This window comes from Nyctereutes procyonoides, unplaced genomic scaffold, assembly GCF_905146905.1.
Source record: "Nyctereutes procyonoides isolate TBG_1078 unplaced genomic scaffold, NYPRO_anot_genome, whole genome shotgun sequence".
NCBI classification, from domain to species: domain Eukaryota; kingdom Metazoa; phylum Chordata; class Mammalia; order Carnivora; family Canidae; genus Nyctereutes; species Nyctereutes procyonoides.
This window is the reverse complement of record NW_026575132.1, coordinates 15,995,367-16,008,060: the sequence shown is the minus strand read 5'-3', so window position 1 is coordinate 16,008,060 and position 12,694 is coordinate 15,995,367. Positions and strand designations below refer to the sequence as shown.

At 40.2% G+C, this 12,694-nt stretch overlaps 1 protein-coding gene across 4 annotated transcripts in view; it reads right to left on the bottom strand.

The window, feature by feature from the left end:
• CREB1 (cAMP responsive element binding protein 1) overlaps positions 1-11,690 on the bottom strand; it is a 62,609-nt gene extending 50,919 nt beyond the window's left edge. For all 4 annotated transcript variants that reach the window (XR_008667029.1, XM_055345578.1, XM_055345579.1 and 1 more), the window contains exon 1: positions 11,496-11,690. The gene's annotated coding sequence lies outside the window, so the exon portion shown is untranslated. The remainder of the gene's footprint in view (positions 1-11,495) is intronic.
• Between the last annotated feature and the right edge of the window lie 1,004 nt (positions 11,691-12,694).

Below are 12,694 nucleotides of genomic sequence, written 5' to 3'. Positions count from 1 at the left end.
TTAATTCCTAAATCTATGGCCAATTTATTCCAGTTTAGGATGAGATGAATACCTACCATATTCAGGGAAATGAACTATGAATTTTGACTGAAGGACAATATACTCATAACTAACGGAACATATGAATACTTGCTGTGATTGTTAAAAATGTAAATGACCTTAATTATAAATAAGGAAAAAACCTCTCCCTGCACTCTAGCAAGTGGCCAACTAAACTCAAAAGCTCAAGGATATATGGAAATCACACTAGAAGAAGTATAGTCTCCATCCAGGGCAACCATAGCAAAATGCACATTTGGGCACATGATTTTAAAACTACAGGACTGGGATCCCTGGGTGGCACAGCGGTTTGGTGCCTGTCTTTGGTCCAGGGCGCGATCCTGGAGACCCGGGATAGAATCCCACGTCGGGCTCCCGGTGCATGGAGCCTGTTTCTCCCTCTGCCTGTGTCTCTGCCCCTCTCTCTCTCTCTGTGTGACTATCATAAATAAAAAAATAAAAATTAAAAAAAAAATAAAACTACAGGACTATTTTGTTGTCACAAATATATTGCTAAAAATATTTTGCAGAAGTGTACCTAGAAACATCCCTGGGTGATAAAGAATATGCTGTACATATTTTATACCTATTTAGTTTTTAGGATAAACGTTTGAAGCATTGCTAACATATTCTCAACAACGCCAATATGTCTTAATTTTCTTAAGTGTTATGATTACTTTACTAAAGAAAGTAACAAAATGTTCAGGTGCTACACTACAGACTTTGGATTTCCAAGCATCAATAACTATGTTGCACTGCCTTTTTTCCTCTATTTTTCCCCCTGTACATTTTTTGGGGGTTGTTAACTTTGAAATACTTGTCATTTATCATATGCTCAATCTAGTGCAACTGAGATGTATGCCATCAATACTGGAAATTTAGCAATGCTCCAGATTTCTAATGCTAATAAGTCTTTTGGTATTAAATTTAGCATATCTTCACTAAAACCAGAAAGGAAAATAGCAGATTCAATGTTGTATGTGTATACATAACATATAACTTTGTATATATGCACACACACACCTCTCAACACAACACAGATACTGACTTCAACTCTAAAATTTTATTAAGTTAGAATAATCACACCCTTCCAAAATGAAGTTATATATGATTGAGAAAGAATATGAACGGATGTGTGATAAACTAAAATAAATCTGTCTTTATTAAATAAATTCTGACAGAATTTTCAGAAAGTTTACTCTGTGCTCCTACCAAGGTCCTTCTCCCTTAATTAGAACAAATCCATACTTCTGCCTCTCATCTAGGTTTTATAGAAAGGTAAGAAAAGTTGTACATGAAGTTGATTATGTGATTTGAACTTGATGAGATTTAAACACTTTAAGACAAAAATAAAACCTAAAAATTGGCTTATATATTTTAATAAATTCTTTGTGTTAATAGTAGGTATCAGTATAACCCAACCACCACTACCAAAAAAGGCAGCATAGTGTAATGGGAAACTTTTCAAGGTTATTTAATAAAATTAATTCCCTGATATATTTGTTCATTGGACTGAAATCAGAGACTGCTTTAAGTTCAATATTCATATTCTACAATTTATTGCACTTTTGGGATTACCACAGTATTTGAATGCTATTTTTTAAAAGATTTTATTTATTTATTCATGAAAGAGAGAGAGAGAGGCAGAGACACAGGCAGAGGGAAAAGCAGGCTCCATGCAGGGAGCACAACGGGGGACTCGATCCCTGGACTTCAGGATCATGCCCTGGGTCAAAGGCAGGCACTAAACTGCTGAGCCACCCAGGGATCCCCTGAATGCTATTTTTAATGTTATTTTTAAATGTGTAGCATGTGCCACAAGACATTGTTCTCAAAGAAATATTTAGCAGAATTGAATTAGAAAAATGTTACATGATTTATAGAAACATTGCATGATGATAGCCATCCTATGTGACTAATTCTACAGTAACTTTCAAGAGAAAAGCTTAGTGCTTTCTCAAATCAAAGTCATTATTTTCTAAGTACTGGCAAAATGTATTTAAGTAAGACTGACTTAACTGGGCTCTCAAATAAGGCTTCATGTATCTGGTCACCAAGAGACAAACAGTGTTGCTTAGCAAGGCAGCAACCATGACTGTGCATTATTTTAGGTGATAACATTTTATCCTATCCCTCCCTATTTTCCTTTCTCGCCCATCCAATACTATGTTTACAGCTTTTTACACCTTAAGCATTTCAAAGATGTGATCCTATATAAACTTCCTGCATGAAGTTCTATTAAATGGATTTTTTGAAGCTAAATTTTTTTTAAGGGAAAAAGGATTATACACCTCCTACATGCAGTTACTTATAGAAAAGCAATTTCTGTGTTGACTAAGGAGTGAAACTGTCTTCAAATTTTAAGTTCTGATTCATAAACTAGCTCAATGCTAAAACTCTAAGGATCCACAAAAGTTATGCCCTCAAGTTAAATATTTAAACCCGAGGGACTACGTGAAAATCACTACATTCAAGTGGAAAATTAATACCCAAGTGTGTTTAGAGAGTTAACATTTATTACTTTGACAGATCTGTTTTGAACTAAATTTTGAAATGCTATTCTTCGTGAATTATTTACAAATTAGACACTGAAGAGTGACAATTCACTTTTCCTGAAATGAGACAGCATGTGTTACAGGAGAAGTCATAAGACAGGAATCTTGGTTTTAGCTCTGACTTCACAGATGGAGAACTAGACATGTGAAGAGATTTGCAAGAAATTTACAAGACTGCAGAGGTATACCACATAGCCTCCAATATTACAAAATGTGAAGAATTCTTTGTATATTTGGCAGTGAAACCACATGGACAATTAAGCCACATGCTAAGTGTAATATATATGTATATGTATATATGTGTGTGTGTGTGTGTGTGTGTGTATATATAATTTTTTTTTTTTGGCTAAACATTATTATGCTTTGCTTGCTAGAAAAAGCCCAAGCACACCTAAGGCACCAAGGATATATTGGACTATATTTACAAATTAGCCATGGTAAAGCTACAAAGCCAATAAATAATAAGCAGACAACAGCAAAGACTTTGTGTACGGTTTTGATGAAAGATTCACTTCAAGTTTAGGTATCTTTATCTTTATTCCTTAAAGAATCATCATCAAGTATAATCAGTGATGTACTTTTTTTTTTTTTTTTTACCAACCTGCTAGTGATTTCTGATAAGGTCATTTTGATTAATAATACAATCTCATGCCATTTCTCAGGTCTCAAAGGCAAAAAGTGTTAGTAAAGCATCAGAACTTAATGAAAACTCCAAGTAGAAAAACTTCTTTTTAAGCTATGGAAAAATGAGCCTAATTTCCTTGGCTCTTAAAAAAAATGAATCTGTATTTCACTAAGTTTTAACTGTCTGAAGCAGATATGTCTGCTTCCTTTATCTGTACCTCTCTACAGGGGGACTGTATTTGATCCTGCCTTTCAAAGTTATGACCCTCCCAAGAGGGAATCATTTATTAAACAAATAAATAAACAAATTTTAATTTTAAATTAAACAAATTTTCTGTGCCTATTACATAATAAGCGTTCTGCCGAAAACTATGGGCACTAGAGTATAAAACAGACAAGAAATTTTCTCTCAAAAAGCTTACAAGCTAACAAGAGATAAAATACGTATTATATATAAAGATATACATGCAGATATATACACACATACAGAGCTGGGTAAGTACAAACTAATTTTTATGACCAGGTTGCCTATAAACTCCCTCCAAATAAGTATTTAATAATGATTTAAGCTCATAAACTTCCGGTTCAAAATGACATACAATGACTATGGAAAAAAATAAAGTACGAGCTGGCTATTTACGGTAATCTTTCTACTGATGTAGATTTTTGAAAAATTTAATTATTTAAAGTAGGCTCCATGGCCAAAGTGTGGTTTGAACTCATGACCCTGAGGTCAGGAGTCACAGACTCTACCGACTGAGCCAGCCTGGTGCCCCTCCTATTTATGTAGCTCTACTTAGTATAATAATAAAACTTATGTATTTTTTAATACCTTGGCTAGAACACTTCCTCCAAGTGAACTTTTATAAACCTAAACTATTACTGTTTAGGAAAAAAAATCCTAGTAATCATTAATAAAGCTAGAAACAGGAAAATTTCCTTTACAAAAAGATAATGCTACAAAAACAGTGATGACTATGCTTACTGTTATTTCTTGCACAGGGAAAAGGCTCTACCAGCAAATAAATCATTTAAGCTCTCCAGGGTTCAGTTTAGTCATCTGTAAAAAATGAAGGAGTTACTACTTCCTTAATGATAAAAGTTTGTTAAGTGTGAATTCCCCCAACATCGTAGAGTTTGAGTAATACACTATCCACATACAAACAGAATAAGCTCTTCATAACAAATTAATTCTCAAAATATGGTACTTCAAATTAAAATGTTTCACTGAAAGTGGTTATTTCTTGATTTTGTACCTCATTCTACTTCCATGTCTTCATCTTTGTCCTTGCCACGGCCTAGACTCCCTTTAATCGCTACCCATCCAGTTCTTCAGTATTCAACTTATATTTTCTCATAAAACTTTTCCTCATTAAATTCCTCTTCTAAACTCTACGGCCCTTCAAGACAGTAGTGAAGAACTGATATTGTGCCATGCATACGTCTTTTTCTTACACTACTTTTGTCTCTCCACTACTGTACGTAGGTTCTCTGGGAGCAGGAGCCACATACTCAGGCTTTACTGTTTATAGCAACTAGCATAATGCTTCATTTCATATCTATAAAACTACTAACTGAATAAATTTTCTCATGATTATTTCACTTACTATAAAAAAGTCAATGGTCAATAAATGTTCATGGAATAAATGACTAGACTGATAAGTGACAGTAAATTAAACCAAAGCATCAGTATTACTGGTCATAGCAAACAAAGCTGCTAACCGATACTTTTAAGGAAATGATACTCCATTAGGAGTACAAATAGTTTGGAACAAATAACAATTTTCACTTGAGCAGAAACAACATATTTCTGAATCCTACTGCCAATTGTCCAAACAAACAGGGATAACAGCCCTGAGAAATAATGGCTATTCAGCTTTGGCTAAATTACAAACATTTTTAGTTACATCTATACTGTCATATAATTATAACCAGAAACTCATTAGAAACAACTCATTAGATATATTCTAAATAACCAGCTTATTAAACATACTCTTAAAATTGAAGAATGAATTTTTTTTTTTTTTTAAGAATGAACTCTTAAGTTTTAGAGAAGATTCACTAACCTTTGGGAAATAAATTTTCTATTACCATTGGTATAAGTCAACTTCAGATCTACCCTCTACTCTTAACCAAGGTCATTCTTAGCAATTTTAAATTCCTACTTAATTCTCTCTTCTACAACAAAATGTCAGTCTTTGCTTCTTGCTTTTGCAAAAAACTATCAATCCTTCAGACCTCTTACTCTCCAAAACTTGCTCCTTATTATTCAGAGATCCTAAATTAATCCAACAGCAGAAAGAAAACTTATAAGTGTTTTTCATCTTTGTTCAGATAGCCCATCTCATTTATGGTAAACTCCTTTATTACTTCACCTCAATCATAGGATTATGCAACTTGGGGATTTAAGTTTATCAAGGAGTACTACTTCTTTAAAGTTGAAATTCATGTAACTAGCCTCAAGAACTGATTAAATATATATTAAAGGTAAAATTTTTCATCATTGGAAATGTAAAAGAGTGTCTTCTATTTATCTATTGGAATAAATACCAGAATATGAATGACTAATCTTTCCCCCCCTTTTCTTTTTGATAACCTAGAAAACAGGTGAGTAAAACTCTAGGTAAAATATAACAAAACATCTCTCTATAGGGCCAAGTCTGGCACAGCTAAGAATGCAAAACAAAACAGAGTGTTTATGTATTTTGAGGAGAGAGAAGTATTCTGAATAAGAAAATCCAATAGCTACGCTTTATCCAAGTTTCAAACAAGTCTCAAAAACTGACACTTACAGATATTAGTACAGAGTAAGTTTAAAACCATCCTTTCTTACAGCTTCAGAAAGTTAGCCAGGATTAAGCTCTTCTATGATGACTAAGTTAGCATATAAAATAGGCAGAGGAAAACAGTCATTTTCACATTACCATATTGTCCCATTAGTTCATGATCTTAACCCCCACCACAAAAGACAATTTCCTGGATTCCAAGATATGGTGAGAAATCATTTAACTCCCTGGTAGTCCATAGATAGGTTCCAGAAGGAAAATGTTCTGCCTTAAGATTTCAATTATCTCCATCCCCCTAAATCTGTAAAGATTAGTCCTTTGTAAACATTTAATCACTGAGCAGATAAAAACCAAATATGTCAATATTTTATATAAATTACTGTAAATCCTCAAAATACTAGTAAGGCAATATTCTTACATTAAGAACTTTCACACATATAACTGTTGACTTGAGCACACAAAAAATGATATGCACCACAACAGCTTCATTTAATGACTTGGTTTTTTTGAAAGATAAGAGACTTATGTGTGTCATTGCTGCTGGATTATTATATATCATTTTCTTTCTAAGTTTAATCAACTTAAAACACAGCACGTGTATTTTAAAGATAAACACACTAACTGCATGTAAAATGTACTATAATTTAAGGCTACGTAGATGAGCCACGAAAGAAAAAGAGACGTACTGAAACTTGTTTTGTGTTCTAGTTGAAATGAGTATTAACTGGTTCAATTGGTTGACCAGGGATTTCCACACACACACACACACACACACACACACACACACACACCACACAATCATCTAAGCAGTAAAGTCTAAGTAGACAAGCATATCAGTGAAACTCAATTTTTCCTTGTTATCTATGTATTATTAGCTATTACCATTGCTATCTACTCAGGTATCAAATATAAAACTCACTGATAATTACACTAAGAAATATTAGAAAACCATCAAAGAAAAAGTTAATGAGAATATAAGGGAAAAAAAAACTGGGAAAAGGCTAGTACACTAATCAGCATTACTGGGTAGTACTATCGCATGAAAATAGTCTGCTTAAAAAAAAAAAGACTGGACTACAGGGGATGTTCTTTCTCATTTAAAGGAAAAATTACAGACACTTTTTTGGCTGCAGTAATAGAAAGAAGTCTGTTCCGGGTATAGGAATCTCAACAAGAGAGTTAAATTCAGACTGAACTAACTTTGTGAATTAACTTTTTACACAACTTGCCTTTTCATGCACATCTGTATCATTTCACTAAAACTTTTAAAAACTAGAGCTAAAGAGGCAGTAAGGCAGTTCAAATAACCACTTCCTGTCAGAAACTGGTCTTTCATTTAAAGAAATAAAGGCATAATGACAGATTCCCTTAGTTAAAAGGTCATACAAGACCAAAAAATAAAATCAGCTCACTAACTGGTTAATAAATATAGGTACATCCATACAACGAAATACCTCATTAAAAAAATGAAGCTCTATGTACTGATATAAACCAGCGGCTAACCCATATTAGGTGAAAAAAAGCAGGATACAGAAAAAAAAAAAAAGAAAAAAAAAAGTGTGGGGCATGGGGTGGGGAGCACATACTTTTAAAGGAACAGAATTACCTCTGAAAGGACAAAGAAGAAACTGACAACACTTGGGCCATGGGAATGAGCGTGAGGCTGTTATCACATGGCCATCTGCTATATTACATTTTATGTGTTTTGAATTCCGGATTATCTGCATGAATTACTTATTGAAAAATAAAACTGGAAATATAAATACATAATCTTCCTTTCTTCCATTACTTCACCAAGGGTGTTCTCTCCTTTGGTTGCTTTCTTATGACATATATTCTGCCTTAGATTAGTCATCATGTCCCCAAAATTCCTTGAGTGTAGAGATAAAACAACGTAAGTCATCTTTGGATTCATTGCCGCTTCTGGCCAAGTGTATTAAATGCAATAATAATGAATAATTTTTTAAATTATAGGAAATGTTTGCTGAGCACTTGTTAAATGCTGGGCATTTAATATGTATTAACTTACATCACACCCACATTTCTATGAAGGTACATATAGTACGTCTGTGACCAAGAAAATTGAGGAGTGGAGAAGAAAAATCTGCTGAAGGTCTCACAGCCAGGAAGTTAAAATAGAGCTTAGAAATGAATAGGTATCGTTAATTGAGTCCCTAAGGAGGTACCTTATAATTATCTCACAGCCCTATAAAGTAGGTGGTATTCTAATTTAACAGATAAGGAAACCAAGGTTGAGAAAGATTAAGAAACTTCCGCAGGTCACAAAATTTCTTGAGGGTAGGCACATGAATGATAGTAAGTGGCAACAAGAGGAACGAAACCCAGGCCTGTGAACCCAACCCAATGCTCTTTCCACAACTACATTGTCTGTCACAGTAAATGCTAACTAAATATTTGAATTACCACAAACTGTTGCCTCAAGTGATTCCTCAGTAGAGATGAGTTCACACATGAGTGAGGAAAAAAACAAAACAAAACAAAAAAAAACCCTTGCATTTTTCCCCATTCCCGGACTACCTAGTATACTATTTAATAAAGAAGCTATCACTGGAAGTGACATTGTACATCAAGAAACACATGCGTGGAAAAAAAAAAAAAAGAAACACGTGTGTAAGACTGACACAGCCTGCGATAAACAAGCCTATATAACCATATCTGGGAAGCTGTTATATGGAATAAATAAAATTATAAATTTCAGTGATACAATGGAAGCATTGTTTAATTTTTTCTACTGTGGAAAAAAATGAAAGAAACTTTTAAAATAAGATGAAGTGGGGTACACATATTTGGTTTTACTATAACCATATATTCAAAAAATAAAGCCCAATGACTCAGGATGAGATAAAGCTACTTCTCTATAAAAATGAAAATTCCTATTAATCAGATATAATCAAGAAAATGAATTTCAGAAAGCAGGAAAAGGAAGGTATGATTTTATGAATCAGGTTTCTAAGTTTCCTTAGGTTTTTATGTGAAAAAAAAAAATCATTCAAAAAGAGGTAGCACTATTGTTTTAAATTCCACAAGAAGTGGCCTTTTAACATTTTTCAGTTTGAGTCAAAGATTTGCTCTCTGAATCCATGTATCAATTTAAAAAAAGGTACAAGGAGATTTAGCTGTAATATTTACTGATCCCTAGGTGACATAAGTATAATTATAACCATGCTCCAAGTGAACGTTCAAAAATTAGTAAGTTTGAAAAGTTCCACTTGAAATTGCTAAGAAGTGCAGATTATGAATCTATAAATGAAACAAAGCTTAAAAGTTCTTTTGGATAAGACAAGAAAAAAAATCCACCAGAAAATAAATATAAATATTTTTAATTCACAGAGAAAGAGTCGCTCTCATACATTCTCACATAAGGGAAAACTATTGTGCTCGGTTGGTGCTGGCTTGCAGAAAATCTGAAGGAAAAACAGTAATCTGTGGCATCATCAATACTATAATTTCTTCAGTGTTTGTAAATAAAATCACCTCCCCAATCCTTATGTAAACACTCTTGACTATATCTCTAAGTTTCTCAGCAATGGCACTGCTAATGTGTTTTTTTCTGGACTTACAACAGAGTAAAGTAGGTTTTGAAAAAAGGGGCTCGGATAAATTAAAATCAAAAGACAGTGCTTACATTACCAACCATATTTATTCTTAAGAATCCTCGAACCCGTCAATCACAATGCTATCCTACTATGACAGGGAGTAATTTCAAAACAAATAGCTTGTTCATCTTTCGCACCACCTAAAATAAAACCGTTTTGGCTTTACTCTTAAATCAGGAAATGAGCTGTGAGTGTGAAAAGATTTCAATAGCTGGCAACCAAAGTTATCTTTTACACCAAACCTTTCGAAGGCAGAACTGATGCGAGCTACGGCTAGGATAAAAATCCTAACTTCTTGGGACGCTTATGACAAATTTAAATAGGTCATATTGCAGATCCTTTAAAGACCGTCTTTTAATCTTTAATGTGTCCGTGACTTTTCTGTCGTTCATTTTCCCCAAAAGGCAAAGAAGAAATAATAAAAAAAAAAAATAATAAAGTAAATAAAAATAAAAAATAAAATAAAATAAAGGCTTGTGGCTTCAACTTCTGTGCCGAGGTTACTTACTGCATGGGAGGCGAGGCAAACACTGGACAGTTTTAAATGCCTATTTTTAGAATTAGTATTAATCAGTCTCTTATTTAAGTTTCGACAGCAATATGTGGGAAACCTAGTAGGGGGTGAGAGATACAGAGGACCCAAGCTCGGGTGGCACGGCTGACCCCCGTGCACACCCCCCCCAAAAAAAGTGATGTAAAACAAAAGTGCATCGGCTAATACTCGTTTCAGCGAAGTGTTTCAGAATGATAGACCTCAAGGGTTGTCATTACCTTATTGAAAAGGGTTAAAACCGAAACCGTTTTTCAAACACCAGCTTCCCTTTTACAGGATCCCAACAGTTTTTTTTTTTTACAAAAGTTTGACAAATGTTTTTCTTTGCATCCCCCCCCCCCGCACCCGGCCTTCCTCCCCAAAAGAATGCATTTCCATGACTACTGAGTCTTAAAAAAAAAAAAAAGAGAGAGAGAGAGAGAGAGAGTGAAAAATACTCAAAAGCACGGTTCTCCTCATCTCAACTTAAGCAGAAAAGGAGAGAAAACAGTCTTCTCTCCCCAACGCGGTGAGAGCGGAGGGAGGAGGGGGGGGGGAAAGGGCACGAATAAAATACAGTACGAGAGGAAACCTTTGGTTTCGAACTTTATTGCACAAAGAGAGTGGAGAGGAGAAGAGTAGGTCAGACGTCGCGGCGCTTCCCGCGGCGGAGCGGGCACGGCAGGCACCGGGGCTCCCGGGAAGGCAGGCACCTTCACCTCCTCTGCCCTCAACGGTCGCCTTCTTCCTCCTCCGCCCCCCGCGGCCGCCCCGGCGGACGGCCCGGCCAGGTCGGGCCAGGGCGGGCGAGGTCGGGCCGGGTCGGGCCGGGGGCGCGGCGGGTGGCGGGCGGCGGGCGGGCGGCGGGCGGGCGAGCGGCCGGGCCCGGCGGGCGGCGGGCGGCCTCCCCCGGGGCGGCTCCGGGCTCCAGGCTCCGGGCTCCGGGCTCCGGGCTCCCGGCCCGGCCCGGCTCGGCGGCGGGAACGCGGGCGCCAGCTCTCCGCGGCCGCCCGCCCGCACACACACCCCCGGCCGCCGGCTCCCACCCCGCCCGCCGCCCGCCGCCCGCCGCCCGCCGCCCGCCGCCCCCCGCCATGAGCGCCGCCGCTGGCTGCAGGCAGAGTCGCTGCCGCCCCGGCCGCCGCTGGCTCCAGTCCGCCGCCATTATTCTTTGTTCGCTGCGAGCGGCGGCGATGTTGTGGGGCTCGGGCGGAGGCTCCATCTTTACCGCGGCCCCTCCTGCGAGGGGAAGGCCCCGAGCGCGGCTGTCCGGCGCCTCCCCGTCCCCCCTCCGTCCCCCCGGCTCTCTCCGGCTCCTGCCTCCTCCTCCTGCTCCTCTTACCGGTGGTACAAGCTCCTCCGTCACTGCTTTCGTTCGCGGCCCGGATCTCGCTGGAGTTTTATTCTCTCCCCCACGTAACACACCGCGTCAAACTACACCTCCGCCGCGTCACTCACCAACACTCCGCTTCTCCCAGCCGCCCGGGCCACAGGCAGCAGCAGCCGCCGCCGACTGAGGAGCCGCAGCCAGGGAGCCAGCCAGCGCCGCCCAGTGCCGAGTGCGCAGCGGCCGCGCACGGAAACAGCCGAGCCCGGCCCGGAGGAGCTCGAGCGGCCCCGCCCCCCCGCGCCGCCGGCGGAACTTGCCGAAGGCCTTCGGGCGCCTCCGGCCGAGCGGGGTGGCGGCCGGGGTTCGCGAGCGGAGCGGCGCCGCGCGGCGCGGGAGGCGTGGCCCGAGCCCCACCTCGCCGGCCGCGCGGCTGCAGCCCGGCGGCGGAAATCGGCGGCAGGAAGGCGGCTTCGCGAGTGTGGCCCGCTGGGGGAATTCCCCGGGGTGTCGGCGGCTGGGTGGAAACCCCCCGCGGCTGCCTGGTCCCCCCCCCGTCCCCTGCGGCGGGCCCGGCCTGAGCCCCGGGAACTTTGGAAGGCTGCGGGGCCGCGGCTCTGCAAACGTCCCGGAGCCTGCGGTCTGCGGGCGGGGGCTCGGGGCCCCGCGCTGCCCGCGCCGAGGGGCGCCCGGGAGGGGAGGGTTTGCGCGGCCCCGCGGCCCCTCCTCTCCGAGAGTCAGCGCGGGGAGACCTGGGGGCCGCCCGCCCCGCTCCTCCACCTCGGGGCGTGCGGGGGCGGGGGCCCCGGGGCACCTTGCGGGGTGCAGCCCAGCAGCCGGGGCCGTGGATGACCCGGTCCGCCCTCGGGGGCCTCCGAGCGAGGACCGGTCCTGACCGAGGTTGCTCTGGGACCCTCCCCCGCCCTCACTCCCCCACCTGCCCGCCTGTCCGCCTTTTTTTTTTTTTTTTCCTTTTTTTCCTGGCACCGCCGGGTCGCTGGCTCTTCACCGCCGTCGTCCCCCCCCCCCCCGGTTTGCACCCACGGCGCCCGTTTCTTCACCACCCACTCCCACTCCAAAGCCGACAGTGTGACTAACGTTCCCTCGACTACTGAAACTGCTTGCTCAGAGGTTGCCCAAGGCCACGATTCTGACTCTAACTTTTTTTTTCCTTTTTAAAGATTTTATTTATTTATTCATGAGAGACACAGAGA